This window comes from Centruroides sculpturatus, unplaced genomic scaffold, assembly GCF_000671375.1.
Source record: "Centruroides sculpturatus isolate CEXI.00-Female unplaced genomic scaffold, Cexi_2.0 scaffold443, whole genome shotgun sequence".
NCBI lineage: Eukaryota > Metazoa > Arthropoda > Arachnida > Scorpiones > Buthidae > Centruroides > Centruroides sculpturatus.
The window spans coordinates 138,412-148,172 of record NW_019384892.1 but is presented as its reverse complement, the minus strand read 5'-3'; the positions used below and the strand labels follow the sequence as shown (position 1 = coordinate 148,172).

Sequence of the window (9,761 nt, the reverse complement as noted above, 5' to 3'; positions counted from 1 at the left end):
AAATATCATAGATTGTAGATAAACTTANAAATTTCGTATGCTGGGGCGTTCGTATCCTGAGGTACCACTGTATTGTAAAAATCTATATCATAATCTTTAAGAATCAGTTGTGATGGAGTTGAGTACGTCAAGGTAGTTCTTGTAGAATACTAGTTTACACTGGTGATACTATTTTACCAGAATAGTATCACCAGTGTAAACCATTTTCAAAATAAATCGCTATTATTTAAATAAGATATTTGAATTAGATATTTTTCAATTAACTGAATATTCCTAATTGTCTATTTAAACATATTTCTAATAATTTGTAAAAGAAAACTACATTATTCTAAATTTGGTTTACAATGCATATTCACAATTGTACAGTACAAGAAACACATGAAACAAAACATTATTTGGCTGACTATTGTATAATTTGTGAACTGTTAATATTTAATTGTATTGAATAATTTTTACATTTAATTTTATGGTAGTTTTCTTCAGAAAACTCAATTAAGCATCGAATACGTAATCATTTATTGTTAACGAATAAACTAATGTAATTTATTTTAATTTAATAGATTGTACTTACTTAATTAGAACAGTAAATTCAGTAAGACACTGCAGACCTGATCCTCGAATTTCTGATATAGTGTGAGTTAATTGTTTTTTTATGCTACTTTACAAATTGATTAATTGCATTAAATTATAGAAATTCTCCGTCTTTCGAATTGTACAAAATTTGAACGGAAAAAGTACTCCAGCAGCTTAGCTAATTTACTATTAATAATTTATGTAAATTAAGTAAATATAAATAAAAATATATAAATTTAACCAGCTTCCAAAATAATTTAGATCTAAATTATTAACACCGTATTATTTTCATATTTATGTTTGGCTTTGTATTAATTTACGCACAAGGAAAGAAAAGCAGCTTTTGGAAATAAGTGATGTTCACGAAACTGGTAAAAAAAGGTCTGAATACAAGTAAATCTGAATATGTGATTATTATTTAAATCCCTAATTGTACCTACCTTTTTATTTTTAAGAGAACATTCGATAGAAGGAGTTATCATGGAAAAAGAAATTTGTGCATTACATATAATAATACTATAATGTTATTTGATAAGTGATAAAAAATGTACAGTAGATCCCCCTATAAAACCGTTTCCTATAGTTATGATTCCTATAAAAATTGTGGCAGTACAGTAGATCCCCCTATAAAACCGTTTCCTATAGTTATGATTCCTATAAAAATTGTGGCAGTATCCGTAAACAACGGTAAAAATAACTCCTATAATACGTAAAACGTCATTGGGCAGCCGAACTACTTTCCCGCCGTCCGTAGCGCCACGCTACGGACGTTTAGGCGGATAAATTGAGTTTAGTATCGTCTGTTCNTTTCTAAGAAAGTCGAACTACTCAGGTTAAAACAATAGATGAATTTGAGTGTTTAGATCGAACATCTTCGATAGGAATCAAATTGTCAGTCGGTGTTGACTCACCCCGTGATCTGGGCTCCGATCTCGTTACAATTCGTAACGGGTAGGGGGATCAAATAGAGAGCGGGGGTAGATCGGCATCGACCTATCGGAATGTTCGATCTGGGACCTAGAAAAAACTTATAAAACTTATAAAAACCGCGCAAAAAAAGGATGTGACGTTCTTGGTTCCAGGAGCGGAGCACACCGAACTCTTAGTTCGGTGTGCTCCGCTCCTGGATTTTTCTTGCGATTCAAGAACGGAAACTTGGTCGTCGTTCCGGAAGAAGTTTTCGCCATCCCGTCCGGGCAAGTTTCGCCAAGTTAACCTGCTATGAGAATCACCCCTTCAAGTTGTGCTGTGCGCCCCGGAGCCTATGTTTTTCTCATCATCTTCGCCAGAAGGAGAGAAGATCGTCGAAAAGATTGAACTTTATTTACGAACTGATTCACTCTGCGGATAGGCCTTACGCCGAAGAAAAACAGTAGTTGTAAGAAAAATTTTTATATTTACTAAATCGTATACGATGGAGAACCTGTCTCAGTAAGTTTTTTCACTCCCACACGACAGTGCTGACAGTGCGACAGTGCAGTACTGTCGCGACACTTTCTCCCCAATCGGCAAACCTCACATCTGGCTCGTTGTGAAAAAAGTTTGGGACTCCTGATTTAGATCATACTAACGTTAAGAATATCTGAAAAACTCCACGTAGCCAATCCGTGGCCATGCCAAAACCCACGACAAACTAACTATCGGTGTTCGGTGCTTTTATCCATTCGACTACTGGAGGGCACTTATTAATTAAGAAAGTATCGTTCAGAAATGAAAAAGTCCGAGTGCTATATGCCTTCTTTTGCAGTAATTAAGTGAACGTAATATATATATATATTTAAAATTATATGTTTTTTGTAAGCATTATACAGTATTTAGTTTATGATTTTGTTAAATTTTTGCCAATAGATGGCGTTACGTGTAAATCAGCAAATTGAATATAGATGTAAATTAATTGATTTACAAAATTTCAATAGCTATTTTGGGGTGGGGTATAACATTATCAAAGTTAGAAGTATGTAAACGTAACTGCCGAGATTCGTAGCAATTGGTCGAGCAGTCTAGGAATGTATAGAAAACATACAAACAAACATTCTCATTTATATATATATATATATGTATTCAGTATATATATGTAAATATGAAATAAAACAATACTAGTTCCCTATAGTCCTAATACTGTATTAGGGGTATTCAAATATTCTCATATTCGAGATGTGATTAATATTCAAATTCGATATTTGAATTCAAGTAAAGTGATATTTGCCCATCTCTTGCATTAATGTAAAGTTCATATATTTTGTAAGAGTTATTTTATTAAAAAAATATCAGTAATTGCATTATTTTTAAAAAGCTAGTTATTAGACGATATTAATTGCATTATCTAAAGATTAAAATATTAAACATTACAATACACTCATGCTAATCTGGCCTCTGAATTACCTGGCAGTTTCTACAAGAACTACTTATATTTATTCTTAGTATCATATTGACTAGATGTCATGTGATTGCAATGTGTTAACAGTATTACCAATTGGAGAGAATAAACAAAAAGAAAAACGTCGGATTGATTTATAGGAACCAATGAAGTCATATAAAATAGAAGTCTATTCCATTTATATTTATAATGTTTTTTTTCTTTTTGAATATGTAACAAAAATTTATAGCACACAACAAAATCACTAAAAAATTTTACATTAGTTTAAATTTCGTATTTTATATAAAAAGTATATAATTGTTATACTTTATTGAGCACGAAATCATACAAAATATAAAAATTACACTTTAGTTATGAAAATTTGATATTCTTAACGTGAATCTAATTTAATGTATTATTTATATATAAGCCTATGTACAGTACCTTTAGTATGTATACCTTAATATATACCTGTATATACTTATACAGCTATTCCTCGTATAACACGGTAGTTACGTTCCGAAAAAGTGTCGTGTTATGCGAATTCCTGCTATACGAAACAAAGGACTAATGCAAAACATGGGGTTAGGTTCCAAAAGTTAGCAAAAGTAGGCTATACTATTCTTTTTCGTTACTAAGAAAAATATGTTTACTAAAGCAATCGATAATTTATTTTCAATCAATAATTAACTAACAATCACAATTAAATGTACTGTATTATATGTTAACATTACAGTAATCGAAAATTTGTTATAGCGGGTCGCGTTTGTTCAGTCTAGAATTTTTTTCAAAAGAATTTTTTTCCAGAATTTGTGTCCGAATACTGAATTGTTCGAGTTAAAAAAAGTTTGAGTACCCAGATACCGTTGTATTTCGTTCGTCATTTTCACGAATGATTACTTGCTTACAGTTAAAAAAAGTTTAATAACACTTACATAAAAATGTTTAAATAAATTTTACTAAATACAAAGATTAGTGTATCCAAACACAGTGACAATATTAAACCTTAAAATCTGAAAGCAACGACAACGACGACATCGGGTTGATAGGAAAGTTACGTCAATGAAGAAAAGACTGCACTGTCAATTTTAATTAAAGCAAACCCATTATTAACTAGAAACAAAAATGCATACACTTTTATCAATTTAACCATATTACACCAGCAGAACACAACTCTATCTCGCACTTTTAATTCAGTAACTCATATCTATTTTGTACAAATGAGTTTCGACATATTCTTTTTTGTATTATGTGTAAATTGTACATAATAATCGCGTTCTAGGAATGCTTTTAAAATAAACACGACAAAAAATAATAGAGGTAACAATTAAATGACCAGTTAAACAGGTTACTCCGATTCTATTTTTCCCGTGTGGATTTTTTTAATATCAATACAGTGATACCCCGAACTTACGCGATAGGTGGGACCGAGCGATAACCGCGTAAGTCGAATTCGCGTAAGTCGGGGTATATTTTCGCAATTTGTGTAAAACCCAAGTCGGATGTATGTAAGCTAATAAATGTTCTTCTTTATCCTATCTCGTCTTTTGATTCGTTCGCGGTTAGAAGAAATCTCCACATAGAGTCTCTCAAGTCTCTAGATATAACAAACACAGAAATGAAAAACACAAAATAAATTGTGGCTATGTGTCGATTCCGCGCGACACGTCCGAACATGTAAGCTGAACAATAGTGTGGGAGAGTGAGTAATCAAGGTTTGCGTGGCGCTCAAATAAAAGACGAATCGACGAGATTTGAAAATCGCGTAACTCCGGGTTCGCGTAAGTCGGGGTAGCGTAAGTAAAGGTATTACTGTACCAGTATATATTAACTTACAACAAATACTAGATACTGTGAAGATGTATTATATATTAAAATGGAGAGATAAGAACACTATCTATGAAAAAAGCAAGTAGATTGTATTAAGTAGATAATACAATCTAGCTACTTCGTATTTGTCTTCCAGAGCAGTTGGCTGACACCTTAATTCAATTTCATATAATGTAAAAAATAAATTATATATTACTTGTGCATATTTTTATCGTTTGGCTGAACAAATTAATCACCGTGACTTTCGAGAAAACGTGCTTATCATTCAAATACGTAGTACAATATTAACTACTATTCCATGCCTCATACCTCTGAATCCGGATTTGACAAATCGCTAAAGCAATCTTACAATACAAACTGAAGGGCTGAATATGAGAAATATGGTCGTATAAATTAGACTCATCACATCTTTTCGAAAGAGACAAAATAAATAAAATTAGCATTCTTTACTACTTCAAATATATTTTAATTCATATGATTTTCTATTCAGGTTTTCTCCATAATAGATCGAAGATTTAGAAGATTCCTTTTGTTCAAAAATTTAATCTAGTTCGTAAGATAGTAGCCTTTGGCCTTTGTTCCGGGCCACTGGCATGAATTATTCTACAAAGAAATAAAACAAGAAAATAGGATATGCGACATGACTAACATTTTCAAGAAAACGGAAGCGTATATGCCAGGGGTCGCCAAACTTTTTTAACTGTCGACCCCCAACCACTTTCCAAAACCTCACATTGACCCCACCGTAAAGTTTTATTACAAGTGTAAGTGTATGAGCAAAAAAAAAAAATAAAATAAAATAAACGTTGTGATCTCTGATATCTGTATAAGAAAAAAAAAAAAATTGTAACCCATTGCCGCATCGACTCCCTAATCGACCCCCTAGCCACATCGACCCCTGGGGGTCGATGCGGCTACGGGGCGACCCCTGGTATATGCGATCACAGAGGAATGTATGCCGGATAATTGAGAGCCGATTAGCGAGAGTCTACTGTGTATTATTATTTTAAATAATTACAAAAACGTTCTTTAGTTACAATCTTTCGTTTAATTAAAGTTCTGGCATTGACTGAAAAGTTTCTGATTAATTGCAGTTAATTAGTGACGTAGATCTGACGTAGATAAGATCGTTTGGTTTTTATTTATAAATTTCGTCCCATTTCCAGAGTCACTCATTCCACCACGGTTAAATTCGGTATTAGTCACTATGAAGACCGCTATTTTATTGTTCTTTTGTTTGGTACAGTGTTTTACTTTACAGTAAGTGTTTTCATGAAATTCTTGGAGATTTATATTACATATTGTGTACTAAATTGAATTAATTTGATTTTTAATAGAGATTTTGGAAATAGACAAAAACTCGGTAATGATAATTTTAAATATCATAGATTATTCTTTTAAAGTAAATTATTCTTATACAAGTATTTTTCATAATTTTTATCTAATAGATTCTGGCAATCCATTAGGAAATATTTCAATTGAAGATTTAATCTATCAAAGAGGTATTTTTTCATTTATTTGATAACGTTAACTTACTTTATTTAAAGTAAAAATTTCAATCCAGTAGGAAAAAATATAAAATTTATTTCATATAAATATTTTAATTTCGTTTGTGGAATAGACTATGTCTGTCAGATGCCAAGACAGACTAAGAACACACAAGAATACACATACTGTGTATGTAAAGCCGCATTGTTCAAGAATCAATTTCAATTGCTGTACTTGTTAGGCCATTTAATTTATGCCTTCACTTTCTGGAAGTAGTTTTGACACTCAATATACAATTTTAAGTAGCAAAAGTTAACAACAGTTTAGTTTTAATGCCAATATTTGTATTCTTGACGCCAATTTTTATCGGGATGTAAGGATGCACGGATAATCCGCACTCGGATAATCGAGATTATACTGTACGTAGAGCAGTTACAGATAACAACTATTGGGATTACAAAAATGTTAAATCATTATATTGTTGTGTGGACAGATTTTAGGTTGTATCGGCAAGGTATAGAATACAAAGATAAGCCTATAGGTAGCTATAAAAATTACTATACACAGGTAAATTTTTATTACTTTAAATGTGAAGTATTATATTATACTATAACTAATTTTTTAAAATATTTAATTATATTAAAAAAGTAATAATTCGAATGAATCAAATTACAAATACTCGTCCCATTTCTGTATTAGAGATTTAGAGTCCACCAGTAGACTTATGGATAAAACCGTTAAAACATTGGTAGTTGGTGATGGATTCGCACCTCGCCAACAGGCTGGCCATGTGGAGTTTCCGGGCTTTCTTCATATTTATAACACCTAAATAGGGGTTAATTTCCCGTAAAAGTCGTGCATTCCCCGCTCGACAGATGTCCAGATATCTTGTTTCCGTAACCAAACCAATTAAATAAATTCTATATTACAGTATTATATAAACTTTATGCAAATTTTAAGATCACTGCATTACTTTTTCATATAATATACCAATTTTAAGAATTACAAACAGAATTGGTTGTTTTGGATGTACGACTATTTTAAAGATAACACTTTAATTTTATAGTAAAAGATTAAGCTTTCCTTCATAAATGTTTTCTGTTAAATTCCGTGTAATAAAATCAATCATTTCAAATTATATAAACTGTTTTAAGATAATGAATTACAAAATATAAATAATTATGAAAAACAAAATTAAATTCTGTTTGATGCTCACAAACACAAAGCTTAATTATTGATAAATATATTTTTTTATTGTTTTATATTGTAAAGAGTAGTTTTATTTTTATTAAAAAAGTTATTTTCTAATATAAATAGTAATAAAATTAGATTCAGATAATAATAACGGAACATGCTCCTATTGTTTGCTGTAAATTGTTATAACTTTAAAAAATAAAGAGTAAAACTAAAAGTTTACTCTTAAAACTTGAAAATTAAAAACAATATGTTTTAACCATTGTCATCTTTTCTACATATTAAAATTAATTAAGTTATTTTTTTAAACAAATAATTGCTAATTCATTAATTACAAATGAAAAAATTTACAAAAAACTTAAAATACATAATGACAAGGAAAATTTCATTAAATGTATTAGTAATGTAATAGACTTACAAATTTATGATGAATATGATTAATAGTGCTTTTTTTTTAAACTTTTAAAACAATTACGGTATTCAATATTTTCAGTTATTACAAGCAGGAAAAAATAGGCGATTTTATTTTCAAAAATTTTGGCTGTAACTAATTACTTAAGATATGGGCTTTAGTTAATTATTTTCAGACAAGTAACATTTTTTGTGCCTGAGATGTGTGATTTTAGATATTGTTATAGATAAATACAAAATAGTTAGACAGGGACGAATTCTCTGGACTTGCTTAGCATGCACCGCATTCTTAAGAGAAAGTTTTGACTGTCAATATATTTTTTATATGAGAACAAATATGCCAATAATAATTTATTCTAATGTGTAAACTCTTTTATCATTTGTGTTTGCTTTTACATTGACAGCTAGCGGCTTGTCGTTTTAAGTCAGTGCCATGCTTGCGGTTACTCCTGTGGAGGTTTGCCCCAGCAAACAAGTGCGCACGCATGACGTCATTCGAAGCATTGAACACGGTCAGATTGTATCGAAAGCTTGCGGTACCCAGTCAGCATATATGTATACAGGGACGGATCTACATAGAGATTAAAAGGGCTTAAGCCCTAACCCCCAATGTCAAGAACCCACAAAATTTGAATAATTATCATAAATTTTTAACACTTTTTCATCTTATAATGTAAACGAGATGGGTTATAATAATAACAATAATAACAATAATAATAAGCGCAGAGCCCAAACGGTTAGAAGTTGAAAGTTGAAATTTGGTACACAAGATACGCCATGAGGATGCAAACTAAGAAGAAATTTTTGGAAATTCCACCCCTCTCCCCGGAGAAAGAGAGTTTTAGTCAGTATAAAGTGTAAATAATAAAGAAAGAAAATAAATAGTGGCACATATACATTTTGGTAATTAATAAATATTTTAATCATTTCCACTTTTCAGTTAACTCAAGAACAATAAATATAAAGTAAACGAATTAGAACGAATATTTGAATTCATTCCAAATTCGAAAATTCGAAATATAATGTTCCAAACAAGTTTTATAGGTTTTAAAATTTAAAATTAATCATTTATTCAAGTAAGGTTATCATCAATTTAATTCTCCATTATAATGAAAAATTTTCTGATTTTTTTATTTTATAGGTTATTTAAATAAAAGTCTTTTTAAATACGAAAAATTTATTCAGTTAAAATTCAATAATGATTTTAATCATTTCTTTTGCGTTTTTGACTGCGTTATTGCATAAGAATGCATACTAAGAAGTGATTTTTGGAAATCCTCCCGTGGGGAACAGAAAGAGAGAGAGGGTTAAAGATTACCCTGAAGAACTCGGCTTCAACTATTCTATTTTAGATGCGGTGCTTTGCGTTTATGCGCGAAATCGAACATATTTTTGACCCGTCTAAAAATTCTCTAATTAGCCTCGGAAGAGAGTGACCTAATTCTTGCACCTGATCAGATAGGCCAATTATTCTTATAACTTTCAGCATGCTCAAAAATTTTGGTCTTGATTCGCCCCTGTAGTCAGATAGTTAAATTAGTATACAGTGGTACCTCAGGATACGAAATTAATCCGTTCCGAAACTGAGATCGTATCATGAAAATGTCGTAAGGTGAATCATTTTTCCCATACGATTACATGTAAAACCAAATAATTCATTCCAACACGAAAAACACTGAAATTAAAGCTAAGTAGTACATTAAAAAAATAGTAAGAAAAACACTGAAAATGCGTTTTGTAATTGTAAATGTATAAATAACTATAATAGAATAATAATTGATAAAAAAAAAAAGTAGTTTTATTTGCACTTTACTTTTGAGGATAGATGACGGTGGAGGTGTAAACTGATGGCGGAGGAGAGGGAAAAGGGAAATGATACTAAAACTTAACTTACATAACATAATGTAAC

At 30.8% G+C, this 9,761-nt stretch overlaps 2 long non-coding RNA genes across 2 annotated transcripts in view; both read left to right on the top strand.

The window, feature by feature from the left end:
* Positions 1-541: 541 nt before the first annotated feature.
* LOC111631283 overlaps positions 542-9,761 on the top strand; it is a 15,111-nt gene continuing 5,891 nt past the window's right edge. The window contains exon 1 of the long non-coding RNA XR_002757671.1: positions 542-633. This is a non-coding gene — a long non-coding RNA (uncharacterized LOC111631283). The remainder of the gene's footprint in view (positions 634-9,761) is intronic.
* Positions 5,937-6,267, top strand: LOC111631284. Its single transcript, XR_002757672.1, has 3 exons — positions 5,937-6,019; positions 6,097-6,122; positions 6,208-6,267. It is a non-coding gene; the product is annotated as an uncharacterized LOC111631284 (long non-coding RNA).